The sequence below is a fragment of the Mus musculus genome, chromosome 4, assembly GCF_000001635.26.
Source record: "Mus musculus strain C57BL/6J chromosome 4, GRCm38.p6 C57BL/6J".
Lineage (NCBI taxonomy): Eukaryota > Metazoa > Chordata > Mammalia > Rodentia > Muridae > Mus > Mus musculus.
The window spans coordinates 14,713,482-14,728,003 of record NC_000070.6 but is presented as its reverse complement, the minus strand read 5'-3'; the positions used below and the strand labels follow the sequence as shown (position 1 = coordinate 14,728,003).

General features: G+C 38.1%; 1 protein-coding gene across 4 annotated transcripts in view; it reads left to right on the top strand.

Moving 5' to 3' along the window:
* Window positions 1-14,522, top strand: part of Lrrc69 (leucine rich repeat containing 69) — a 184,758-nt gene that overhangs the window by 80,376 nt on the left and 89,860 nt on the right. The gene's annotated exons all lie outside the window — the stretch shown is intronic.

Here is a 14,522-nt window from a genome sequence, read left to right as displayed (position 1 = left end):
GAGTGTTTCAAGGTGTTCTACTTTCTGTATAAATCTGGCTGTGGGTCTCTGTTTGTTCTCAACTGTTGCAGGAGGAAGCTTCTCTGATCATGGCTGAGCAAGGCACTGATCTGTGAGTGTAGCAGAATGTCATTAGGAGTCATTTTCACTAGATTTCATTTTCTTTTTTTTCTAGGCCAGTATTTTGTTATTCGGGTTTTCCCTAGGTCTATGGGCTATCTTGTCTTAGGTTCTTGGTCACCCAAATAGAGTTGGGTATGGGTTCTGTCTTATAGAGTGGGCTTTCAGTCAAATCAGGTATTAGTTGGTTACTCCCACAAGTTTTATGGCACTTTTACACTAGCATGTCATGCAGGTAGGACACCACAGTAGATCAAAGGACTTGTGGCTGGGATGGTGTTAGTGGTTCTCTTTTGGTAGTTTACAAAGAGCCTTCTTGTATTAGGCTTTTCCTTTCCTAACAAGATATCTCCATTCTTCCTCCAAGTTCCTTACTCTGTACCTAACCTCTGAGAATTGTAGGTTGGTTATTGATTTAGTTAATAGCCACATATAACTGAATGCATACCATATTTGTCTTTCAGGGTCTGCATTACCTCATACAATGATTTCTTTCTAGTCCCATCCATTTACCTGAAAATCTCATAGTATCATTGTTTTCAACAGCTGAGTCATATTCCATTATGGAAATATATCACATTTTCTTTAGCCATTTATCTGTTGAGGGATATCTAGGTTGTTTCAAATTTCTGGCTATTATGAGTAGAGCAGCAGTGCACATGGTTGAGCAAGTATCTCTCTAGTAGGATGAAGCATCCTTTGGGTATATGCTCAGGAGAGGTCTAGCTGGGTCTTGAGGTAAATTGATTCCCATTTTCCTGAGGAATCATCACACTGATTTTCCTAGTGGCTATATGAGTGTGTATATGAGTGTGTACTTCAGTCATCAATAGATAAGGGTTCCCCTCACTCCACAGGCTTGCCAGTATGAGCTTTCACTTGTTATATTGATCTTAGCACTTCTGATAGGTGTAAAATAGAATCTCAAAGTAGTTTTGATTTGCATTTTCCTGATGGCTAGGATGTTGAACATTTATTCAATTAGTTCTCAGTCAATTGTGTTTCCTCTCTTGAGAATTTTCTCTTTATATCTATGCCTCATTTTTAATTGGGTTGTTTTGACAATATCTAGTTTTTTTTATTTCTTTATATATTTTATATATAGTCTTCTAGAGGGTGTATAGTTGGTAAAAAAAAAAAACCAACAAAACTTTTCTCATTCTGTAGGCTGCTGATTCAGATAAATGAAGGTGTCCTTTGCTTTACAGAAGCTTTTCAGTTTCATGAGGTTCCATTTGTTAATTTTTGATCTTAGTGCCTGTGCTAATGGTGTTTAAGGCTATTCCCTACTTTTCTAGCCAAGATGGAAATCATTTTCCAAGACTTTTGATAACAAAGAGGCTTGCACAAACTGGTTCAAACAGCCAGGGCAACCAACTGCAAATATACTTTTTTAAAAAGTAATTTCCTCTCATACCTCTTCTGTAGGTTTTTAAAAAAATAGATTTATTTATTTATTTTATGTGTATGAGTATACTCTAGCTGTCTTCAGACCCACCAGAAGAGGGCATTGGATCCCATTACAGATGGTTATGAGACACCATGTGGTTGCTGGGAATTGAACTCAGGACCTCTGGAAGAACAGTTATTGCTCTTGAACACTGAGCCATCTCTTCGGTCCCAACCCCAACCCCAATAGGTTTTGTAAGGTGTCAATGAAATGTTTGAGATGTCTGCTACTGACATAATGGTAATCCAGCTGGCTCTTAGGCAGCCTGAGTAGCAAGAGAGTGTTCTGAAGTTGCTAATTAAGGAGCCAAATTCCTAACCTCCTTGCTTATTTATAAGAAATTGTACAACCGAAAAAATATTTACAAGAATGCATTAGTCACAAATAGCATTTTAAACAAATTTTAAAAGTGTTCTAAAAATGCTTACTTTTGTCCAGTGTTTAGGGACAGGTAAGAATTTCCTAGTTTGTCTCATAACTTTTGCTGGTGGTTTCAGACACCATTCTTTCCCATGTGATTCTTAATTTGATAAAGATTCTCCCTAGACAGTCTATAGGATGTCTGTCTGTCTGTCTGTCTGTATTTCTATCTAGATTTATTGTAATACTCATTTAAAAGAAGCTGAGAAGTTGGAGATGTCCAGAAAACCAATCGTGTTTCAGTTAGGGTCATAGTATCTAAGAAGCCGTGCAGTCAGTGTGGTGGAGTTTGGGCCAGATATATGGAAAGACCAATGTGGTAGTTCAATCAGGGAGAGCAGGCCATTCGTTCTTGCCTCCTTAGTTCTGCTTGATCTTCAGTGGGTTATATGATGCCCATCTACACTGGCATTGATTACGGTCATCTGCTTTACTGAATTTTTCCACTCAAATGCCAGTTCCATTGAGAAGCACCCTACAGCCCTCATAATATATTATGCAAACATTGTCCCCCACAGTGAAAGAATGTTTAGACAAATACTTAAGTACCTCATGGCCCAATCAAATCATCATAGACATTTTGCCATTACACTAAGTAAGGTTAAGTATATTATTTGTAATATTAAATTGTCCTATTAGCTTGTTTACATACATATGATTATTTTTGATTAATTATGAAGTTATCCTTTTAAATGCCAGGTATTTTGGAGAGAGTAATCATTAGATCTGAAATACTTAATTTACACATATAGTATACATTAACCAAGAACTAACTTCTTAATGTCATAGATGATATGAACGGCTACTATATGTATCGTGTATATATAATATACGAACACTACATGTATATATACCATATAAACACGAATATATACCATATGTACATGTGTATATACTGTATGCACATGTCTATATACTATATGAATACCAGTTTATTTAAAAGTTATAGAGTGGGTAGGCATTACCAAGTTTTGAGAAAATTATCTTGGTAGTCTATTAAATTGTGACAAAGGTGGTATATTAAAATCTGACCACTGATTATTCTCCTCTTCCATTGTGCCTGTGACTTAGAGCTGATCTCAGATAAATACTCTATTGACTTTTCAATTTTATTTGGCACAACTATGGCAGGAACCAATTATACTAACTTAGTATACTTAACAAGAGTCAAGTCTTAAGATAATTACTTAAGCTATCTAAACTTTGTTAAATTCATTTAATTTAAACAGCTAGCTATTAGGGTCATATGTAGGCTTGTTACTCATAGTTTCGAAACACTAATTTAAGTTTTCTCTACAAAATCAGAAAATATAAGAACGAGAGCAAATTAAATGGTCTGTAGTTTCCAGCAGAAAAATTGCAGGTTAAAACCCTGTGTTGCTTTCCCTTTGAATTTCCACCTATTTGCAAACATTGTAGGCTTTGCCATCTTTGAACATGAAAGATTCTCTGCTTCTCCTCCTCCTTTATTTTCCAGGAATTGATTCCATTTCTGTGGTAGAACAAAAAGGTTGTGAAATATGAGGGCTGAAAGAGTAAAGTGGGTTTAAAAGAGTTCAGGACTAGGGACTTATTTTAGTTTGGTTTGCAAGCTGGAAGTTTTGTTTGCATTACAAAAGCAATGGCCCCTCCGTTCCCTGGGTCATTTAAACTAAACATCTCTATCTGTGTGATTTTATTCTCTGTAATTAACTTAGATGACTTTCTGTCTAATAGAAGGATGGGATTTAAGGTCAGTGCAACAAGAAACAAATTTCCGATTTTGCTGACTATGGAGTTAATACAGATGTTGCTCAACTTATAATGCAGTCACATCATGATCAACTCACCATGAGACCAAGCAGCAGAAGTCAAAACTGCACTTATTATCCCAAACTACCAAACATTGTATCTTTGAATAGCCTATCATAAATGTATTCAAAACATAAATTGAAGTCTACAATTGGTCAAATTATATATCACAAATCCCATTTTAGAACTTAAAGTAAATCATAATTGATTTTATACTCTACTAAAAATGAAAAACAGAATGGCTATGGTGCACTTTTATATCATTATAAGTTGGAAAATATCTTCATTTGAACCACTATTATGGCATAGACAATCTGCCTATAAAATTGAGGCAAATATTTTGGTAAGTAGAGAATTGGCTTTTTGTTTCTTTGCCTATTATGTGAGAAGTCTTAGCCTTGGGTGGGTGCTTAAACTTTAGATATTCTTAGTGGAGATAACATAAACCCCTGAAAATGTTTATAAATGATTCCCTTGGATGTTGTTTTTATACTTTAAGGAGGATTCAGAGAACTTACAGGATAAATGTTTTCAGACATCTGAGATTTGATAGTTAAGTCATTTCACATTATATAATGTTAATTCAGGCTCAGGTTCCTCAATAGACTTTTTCTTAATTGTGACCTCTAGGAACCATCCCTGAAGTAGTTTTGGGGTGTGATGTCTGAAGTTAGAGATAACTGTAGTTTTAGATAACTTTAAGAGCACAATTTTTGTTTCCTGGGATATTTTTCCTTCACTTGTTTTTAAGATTCAGAGGAAGTACTTTCCCATGTAGACTCAGAGCTTGTGTGTTCATATAGATCTCACATTCTGTGCCTGTAAATAGAAGCTAGTGACGTTTTCCTTGAGGATTAAGAATCTGGTGTTAGCATAAACAACCACCAAACCCAGACACTACTGCATACGCCAACAAGAATTTGCTGACAGGACCCTGATATAGCTGTCTCCTGTGAGACTATGCCAGTGCCTGGCAAACACAGAAGTGGATGCTCACAGTCAGCTATTGGATGGAACACAGGGTCCCCAATGAAGGAGCTAGAGAAAGTACCCAAGGAGCTGAAGGGATCTGCATCCCTATAGGTGGAACAACAATATGAACTAACCAGTACCCCCCAGAGCTTGTGTCTCTAGCTGAATATGTAGCAGAGGATGGCTTAGTAGGCCATCAATGGGAGGAGAGACCCTTGGTCTTGTGAAGATTCTATGCCCCAGTAAAGGGGAATGCCAGGGCCAGGAAACAGGAGTTGGGTGGGTTGGGGAGAAGAGGGAAGGGGGAGCATATAGGGGATTTTTGGAGAGGAAACTAGGAAAGGGGATAGCATTTGAAATGTAAATGAAGAAGATATCTAATAATAAAAAAATAGAATCTGGGGTTAGAACCTGGGTCTAGTTCACTCCAAGATATTGTTCCAAAGCATAATGCTGTACCACTTGTTCTGTGTGGAATCATAATTCTCTTCTCAGTCTTCATTCTGCTTTTTGTCTAGGGAACACACTTTCCTTAGGGATACAACTTGTCATCAGGTTTGATCTTTTGATTCTAAACATTCACTACCATTTATTGATAAATAATATGTTTTGCTAACTATTTTTTTGACCAACATGTTTTGAATATATCTTATACTTAACTTTTGCTTCATCTAGAGTTATAGTGAAGAATTAGAATTTTTATAAATTAAAGTTTAAAATAAAAATTGTAAACTCTATTATTTTATATGTTTTAGTTAAAATGGGATTACATTACTGTTCTCCTTCTCTTTTCTCCCTTCATGCCTTCCCATGTGTAACCACTATCAAATTGATAGTTGTTTTTCTTTGATTACTATTGTTAGGCACACACACACACACACACACACACACACACACACACACACGCGCACACACACACACACGTATATGTATTCATAAATATCTGAGCATAGCCTGCTGAGTCTGTTTTTGTTGTTTGTGCCTGTGGGTTCTGGGCTGGCCACTTTGTATTGGGTAACTAATAAAGGGGTTTGTCCCTGGAAAAGGCTAATTCTCATCTTACAGCAGTCAATAGTTATTTGCAGTTCTTTGGCTACAGATGAGACTCCACAAAAATTCCCCTCTTTCCTGTTAACATGCCCATAGATTATTGCTATTTTTTCTGGTCTTGTTTATGCAATCATTTCTAGGAGAGACTGTTTTGTAGCAGACTTCCTGGTATTCTGGCTCTTTTTTCCTGTCCCCTCTTTTGTAATGTTCCTTGAATAATAGATGGTAGGAGCTGTTATGATGTATCTATTGAAGCTGGGCCCCCCATGATCCATTGATCTTTGCATTTTGCCCAGCTCTCTCCTTGCTGTAAAGAAAAACTTCTTTGATGAGAGGTGTGTGTATAAAAATAGAATTTAGAATATAGTAAGGGATTGCATTGGCCTAGAAAGTAGTAGTAGACCTTTTCTAAGGCTCATAACCTCACTTGTCCCAAGTAATTTGGCTAGTTTTCTGTAGCAAGCAAAATTTCCCTTCTGTTGAGTGGGCCTTTATTACAATTAAAACAGCTGTTGGTTTCCAACAGCATTGGAGTGCCACTTATTACATACACATTATGGCCCCCTGTTTGGATTTATAGGTGTGGCAGCGCAAATGGGCAATTATTTCCTTTCTTTGGCTGCTTGCAGTTGTATATCTGGTACCATAGAAGTTAGACAAAAGGAAAGTCTTTCAAGTTAGGTAAACCTTGAATCATCTGAGTCCTGTGTCTTAAGTGGGCTGTACTTCAGCAACAGAAGCTTATCTTCAATCTCTGAGAGCCAACCAAGAGCTGCATCAATAGTCTATACTGTTTTGGGAGCCATTTGGACTATCCTGATATATAGTATTTGGAAGGAAGTTTCTCATGCCTGGAACTGAGAGTTCTTTGTAAGTCTATGGCTAGCCAAAGTGGTATTTGTCTCTCATTTCCCATCCTGTTATCCATTCAAAGCTCCCTCTCTGGTTTTCCATTTCTCACATCATATTACCTGTGTTCTGCTATTTTCCCTCTCAAATCCTACCCCTTTATCCTTTCCTAGTTTCTGTGGTTACTCTATGTTGTATACTTACATCAGAAGATTTGGAGCTAGGATCTTCAGATGAGAGAGAACATTCAGTGTTCATCTTTCTGGGTCTGGGTCACCCCACTTAAAATCATCTTTTCTAGGTCCATCAATTTACCTGCAGATTTAAGTATCAGTTTTCTTTACAACTCAGTAGTATTCCATTGTGTTCATGTACCACATTTTCACTATCAGCTCTTCTATGGAAAGACATTTAGGTTGGAGCTATTGTGAATAGGCATCCATGAACATTGTGAGTAAGTTATCATGGAGTAGGATGTCAGATCCTTTGGGTATATGCCCAAGAGTGGTATGCTTGAGTCATTGGGCAGATATACTTTTATTTTTTTGAAGATTTTTCCATACTGAAATCAAGAGTACCTGTACCAATTCATATTCCTCCCAAAAGTGAATGAGGGTTATTCTTTCCCTAGAATCTCACTCACTAGCACTTGTTGTCAGTGGTTCTGTTAATCTCTGCAGCTCTGACTGGTAAGATGTTTTAATTTGCATTTCCCTGATTTCTAGGGGTGATGAACACTTGAGGTAATAGTAAAATGTAAGTTAGTCCATTACAATGCATTGTGTTCAATGAGTTCTAGAGAGTCACACTGTATTTGATCTAACTCAGTGGTAAGCTTTGGAGGACAGCATTCAGCTTTCAGGTCATTCTACTTTGCAATGATTTTCTTTTTCTTTTTGCTTAGAGTCCTGTTCTTAGTAGATGCTATGAATTATCAGTATGTCTCTTGTTTGCTTAGTAAATAGATGCTATCTATGTTAGTTACCTATAATGTGTGACAATGTGCTAGAAGATGTAGCGACTGAAAGCAGCCCTTGTGGATTACTCTACATAAGGTTTGCTGGTTACAAAGTTGAGAGGAGTTAGCTGTGTTTTTAAGTTAAGGTTTCCCATGAGCTGGGATCAAGTCATCTGGGACTGCAGTCATCTCAAGGCTTGCCTAGAGCTAGAGGATCTGTTTCCAAGATGGTGCACTCACAAGGCTTTGGCACAAAACCTAGATTTGTTCCCATGTGGATTTCCTAAACATCCTCACTTCATGGCAGTTGGCTTCCTTCAGGGCAAGTGATGTAAGAACAAGAGGACCATAAGGAATTGCAGTGATCTAATCTCTGAAGTTATATGAGTTTCTGGTGCTATATTTTATTCGTTAGAAGGGAGTCCTGAAGCCTAGGCTATAGTCAAGGGAGGAAAATTAGAACTTCTTAGAACCTCTTAAAGTCGGAATAGAAAGAACTGACATTCTGAAAACTCTCCATGATGCCCTAATAGCACAGAACATGTTCTGTCCTATTTCCTGAACTTCATTGACTGACAGCACAATTTAGAAAGGATATGGGAAGTGTATGTATGTGTGTGGGGACAGTAAGAATTGGGAGACTGTATGAGCATTTACGAGTTCAGCATAAGATAAAGATGTCCATAGTGTGTAGGTGTTTTGTGCTGGTGTTTTTAGTAACCAGAGAGACCAAAGAGTTTTATATTGGAGGATAATATTGTAGAAATGATGGAAAAGAGAGGAAAAGAGGAAAAGCAAATGATATTTTAAAGATCATTGTGTGTAAACCAGGAGGATCAGAAAAAGAAAGAAAAGAAAAGAATAAGGACCAGTTTGCTGCCATGCCATAAATGAAGTAAACTCATTGCAAGTATGCAAAGGGAGTATTTTCAAAGTCTTAGTGGTGTAACATTTGAATGTGATTATTTTGATGCTTTTATAGTGGTTCAAGTATTAATGCTGAATAGAATGAGTTAAGACCGAAGACTAAGCAATTTATGATTATATAGCTGGAGAAAAACAATTTTAGTTTTTTTTTTAAGATAAATTATTTGGAAACAAAATAGATTTTACAGACAGAGTATATCACTTAAGAGTTATGCATGGAATGGAGCTATTAAAAAGTAGAATATGCACATCTAATACCAAAGAAGACAAATTTGAAATGGTATCTATCTATGTTGTGGCTAAGTAGCTTGGTGTTTTTGTGGAAATCCTAACAGAGGGAACAGGGGCATCCCCTGATTCTTTTGCATACTCATTGGACCCTTTTCTTCCTGTTGGATTGCCTTGTCCAGCCGTGGTGTGATAGTGTGTGATGCTCTTATTGCAGCTTGTTATGTTGTGTTTGGGACAGGAAGGCAGAGATGAATGGCTCTGGGAGAGAAGGGAGTTGGAGGGGAGAGACTGGGAGAAGGGGAGGGAGGGGGAACTGCAGTATGGCTGCGATATATGAGAGAGGAATAAAAAAATCTACAAAGCAAAAAGAAGGAAAGAACTTCAGTATTTTTTAATCATAAAAATCATAAATTTAGGAAAATGTAAAATTGTGTAAGGAACTGTGCGGTCAAGGACACAGTTCAGAGGGAGGGCGCTGCCTAAGATGTGTAAGGTCCAGAGCTCAGACCCCAGCTAATATAAAGCCACAACCAAAGCATCAAACAATAAACTTCACTGTCAGAATTAACATTTTAACAGTTATGGTTTAATATTTATGTAACACCTTTAAAATAGATCTTTTGAAAATAATTTCACATACTGCTCATCTTATTGTATTTATAGCATGATTTTTTGTCATTGAAGATCCTTTGTGAGCACCATTAAAAATATTAGCTGGGATTTTGAATGCATCTGAAGGAATATTCGATTTTGATATAAATATCTACTAAATTTTATTGTAATACAAATGTAAAATAGCTAACACATGAATAAATTTTAATAGTTAAAATATTTAACTACCTTCTATGCCTTCTTATCCTTTCACAAAAATTGTTCTACATGCTTTGCATAGATTATATTACCTCATAATTACACTTACAAGTAGCCTCTTATTGCTGTTATATTTATCCATTGGTAAACAGCATAAGTTCTACTAGGTATTAAGTTTGGAACTGAAATTCAAACAAGGCAAATGACTCCCAAGTCTCTCTTCTTTAATTCATACATTTTACATGATATACTAAGCCATGCACTGGGAGATAAGTGGTAAAAAGCCAGCCAGAGTCTGCTCCCTCTAAGCTATAGTGTGATAATGAAACAGATATTGACCAAACAGCTATTTCTATGAACATATAGTTACAAAGTGAAATCGGTGCATTCACATGGGCTTGTCAGGGGTTGACTAAACAGGTTGGGTAAGGCACCGAAGGAACAGTGACACAAACTGAGATCTAAAGATTGGTGGGAGGAAAAAGATGTGCCATAGACAGAGGAAGCAGTATGGGGCAAGGCTTTAGGGCGGGAGGACCAGGTATTGTCTGCACAATGCAGTATACTGTTAAGACTGATGGGGATGGGGGCTGGAGAAATGGCTCAGAGGTTAAGATCACTGATTGCTTTTCCAGAGGTCCTGAGTTCAATTCCCGTAACCACATGGTGGCTTTATAACCATCTGTGATAGAATCTGATGTTCTCTTCTGGTGTGTCTGAAGACAGCTACAGTGGACTCATATAGATACAGTAAATAAATCTTAAAAAAAAATAAGACTGGTGGGGATGAAGTTGAGGCCAAGTCTTTGGGATATGCTGAGTATTTTTATCCTTACTTAAAAGACAACAGGAATCTCGAAGGGAGGAGATGTAATAGCTTGTACTTTGTAAGATTTCTTTCTACCATGTGGCAGATTTACTAGATAGTATCAGAAGGCATATAGAGTAGAATTTTTTTTGAAGACTTTAATGAAGCCAGAAATCAGTGATAGCTTGTTCTAATGTGGTGTACTATGGGTAGAAAGAACGGGCCAGATTCAGTATCTGTTTAATAGGTAAAGTTGGAAATGGCGATTGTACCATTTACTTTTCTATTGCTGTGACAAAACACCATGACCACGGCAACTTGTAGAAGCAAGAGTTTATTTCGTGCTTACAGTTCGACAGGGATAGGAGTCCATCACCATCCTTTCAGGGGAACATGGCAGCAGGCCGACAGACATGCAGATATAGCAGTGGAGCAGCGGCTGGGAGCCCACATCTCAATCCATAAATAGGAAGCAGAGAACGCTTCCTTGAGTGTCTTTTGAAACCTTAAAGCTCACATCCAGTGACATACTTTTTTCAGCAAGGCCACACCACTTTATACTCCCAAAACAGCTACCAAGTTGTTATTAAATATTTAAATGCTCAAGACGTATAGGGGGCATGTCATTCAAACTAACACAATGATGTATCTCACTGTGTGAGATTGCTGCGAGTGAGACAGGAAGCGTCATAAGAAGACCAACATTAAAATGGTCATGTTTTCTCCCTTAGACTGGTGTGACAATGAATACTTCCTGAAGGATTGAGTGCACAGTTGGCTGTGAATGAAATTGTCCTGGGTAAAGATCAAGTGTAAGGGGAATGTGTCTCTGGGGAGAGCTAGGTCATAGTCGGGAAAAGAATTAAAGCTGTTGAGGTCAGTGTTGCTTAGAGCATGTGTTGGCTGTGGTGAGTGATCCAGAGGCACAGAGGGCACCTGGAAGGTGTGGGTGAGGAATTTATGAAAAATCTGAACTCTGGGGTACAGCTCTGCAAATGACAGCTGTTTAGTTGCTGGAGTCAGGGAGGGTTGAGAGCTGTGTGAACCCATGATTAGGTTTTCAAGGCAGGTGAAGTGCAAGCCAGAGAGCCAGAAGATTTAGATGCACAAGTAGACAATAATGCTGTTGTAAACACTCTCTTCAAATCTGAGGGGTACGTTTTACTCATAAACACCTGCTCTCCTTCCCAGTGTTTGTTTTGGATGGCCTGGAAGAGCTGTTTTAGCACAGTGTCACAGTGAGAGTAACTTTCAGATTTTTTTTTTTTGACACTTAATTTTTTTCAAAGAGGTTTCCCTAATCATAATTCTTTTTTCTTCTGTATGGTAGAGGAAGCTCTAATTTTGTTCTTTGCATTTTGACAAGGAAGAGAAGGCATTGGTTTCATTTCTTGCGGTGTATTACTCTTCCGGCTGCCCTATGTCGTGAGTGATTTTCCTTGGTTAAAATCCATAGTAGACTTCCTTGTTGCTTCTCCAGATTGCGCTTCAGATCTTGTTTGTTTCCCCCATTTGGGAACTGTAATGGTTTGTATATGCTTGGCCCATAGAGGGGCACTATGAGACATTGTGGCCCTGCTGGAGTAGATGTGTCACTGTGGCCGTGGGCTTTAAGATCCTCATCCTGGCTGCCTGGAAGCCAGTATTCTTTTAGCAGCCTTCAGATGAAGATGTAGAACGCTCAGCTCCTTCTGTACCATGCCTGTCTAGATGCCACCATGCTCCCATCTTGATGATAGTGGACTAAAACTCTGAACCTGTAAGGCAGCCCCAATTAAATGTTGTTATTACAAGAGTTGCTTTGGTCATGGTGTCTGTTCACAGCAGTAAATTCCAAAAAAAAAAAAAAAAAAAAAAAAAAAAAAGACTTCCTCTTGCCAAAGATACTATTCCATATATTCTCATCTTAAGGGAGTTAATAACTTTGGGGCCAAAGAGTCACAAGAGGAGGGAAATACTTAGGTAAAAACAAACAAACAAACAAAAAAACAAACACACACCAATCTTACCCCAATGGAGGGAGAAAGAATAGAGCAAGAGGAGAAGCAAGCATTGGAGCTGAGAGCTGAGATACAGTACAGGGTACACATAATGACAGCCATAAAGTCTTAATGAAGACTCTCATTTCTGGTGCTCTAAGTGGCTGCCAGATAGTTTTGGGCCAGGAGTGACAGGAATTGAATGTCTTTGTAAAGGAGTCATTCTCCTGTGAGTGGCATTGATAGGACAGAGAGAAAGCAGAACTATTTGTTCTCAGCTCAAAGGGCAGAAGTGGACTGTAAAGCAAGAATGTGCTGGAGACAGGGAGGTGATGCCAGCAAGCCTTTCAATCTGTTCTTGCTATACTGATGTTTAGAGAGGTCATTGGAGAAACTGTGGAGTGCCTGAGATGTCACATGGACTCAGCAATAGAACTAATAAGTAATCTACATTAAATTACAATGTGCTGATCAAGGCTATTTATATTGAAGGCTTGGGAGGAACTAGGCTTAGGTACTTTGAACACTACCTGAAAAAAGTCTCCTGCCGCTCTCTCTGTATGTGTTTATGTGTCCAGGTCTCCTTTCTGCCAGGCTTGCCTCTTAGACTCATCTTATTTATTTGCTTTAAGGATCATCTATTGGGACATATATTTGGCAGATAGGAAGAATTACGACTTTAGATCATTCTCTGCCTCTTTTCCCTTCAGTATTTTATATATATATATATATATATATATATATATATATATATATATATATATATGCATTCTTATCTACAAATTATGTCATCAGACAAATCATTACACAATTTTGATTATATATATCAGGTTTATCATTCTGTGTTTAATTTCCCAGTGCCTGCCAAATCTTATTCATATTTATAAAGAGAAGTGTGTTTTAAATCTAATTTTTTGGATGTCATAGCTCTTGTACTTAAGTTTTATCCTCCTCCCAACTGAGTCTATTTAGAAATCCCAGTTCTCATTATAAGTTAGCCCCATGAGCTTTGAGAAGCTCTCAAGAGTGCACAGTAATGTAATGTAGATTTCTTATCTTTGAGCCCATGTGAAAACTCAGCCTCTCCTGTTTACATTAAACACTGTTTCTTTATACTCCCCTTGCTGAGCTCCCTGTGGCTTTGGGCTATTCTGAAATGAATTGTAGCATGGTGTTGCTGCAGTGTGTAGCTTTGTGTGAATCCTGGATGAATTCATCAAGTCTGGCAAAGGACTGTGTAAATCGTGAAAGCCTGGGTAGAGCTGGGTTTCTTTTTTTTCCTTCTTTTTCTGTTTTAAAAATTTTTTATTGGATATTTTATTTACTTACATTTCAAATGTTATTTCCTTTCCTGATCCCCCCGAAACTGCCTATCCCATCCCCCCTCCTCCTGTTTCTATGAGGATGTGGCCAAAACCACCCACTCCTGCCTCCCCACCCTTGAATTCCCCTACACTGGGGCATCGAGCTTTCAAGGGACCAAGGGCCTCTCTGCCCATTGATGCTGGAAAAAGCCATCCTCTGCTACATATGTGGCTGGAACCTTGGTTACCTCCATGAGTACTCCTTGGTTGGTGGTTTACACCCTGGGAGCTCTGGTTAGTTGATACTGATCTTCTATTACCTGAGGACCTAGCAATACCACTCCTGGGCATATATACCCAAAAGATGCTCCAACATATAACAAGGACACAGGCTCCACTATGCTCATAGCAGCCTTATTTATAATAGCCAGAAACTGGAAAGAACCCAGATGTCTTTCAACAGAGGAATGGATACAGAAAATGTGGTTCCATTTACTCAATGGAATACTACTCAGCTATTAAAAACAGTGAATTCATGAAGTTCTTAGGCAAATGGATGGAACTAGAAGATATCATCGTCAGTTAGGTAACCCAGTCACAGCAGAATACACATGGTATGCACTCACTGATAAGTGAATATTAGCCCAGAAGTTCGGGATACCCAAGATACAATTCACAGATTACTTGTAGCTCAAGAAGAAAGAAGACCAAAGTGTGGGTGCTTTGGTCCTTCTTAGAAGGGATAACAAAATACTCACAGGAGCAAATAGAGACAAAGTTTGGAACAGAGATGAAGGAAAGGCCATCCAGAGACTGCCCCACCTGAGGATCCATCCCATATACAGACACCAAA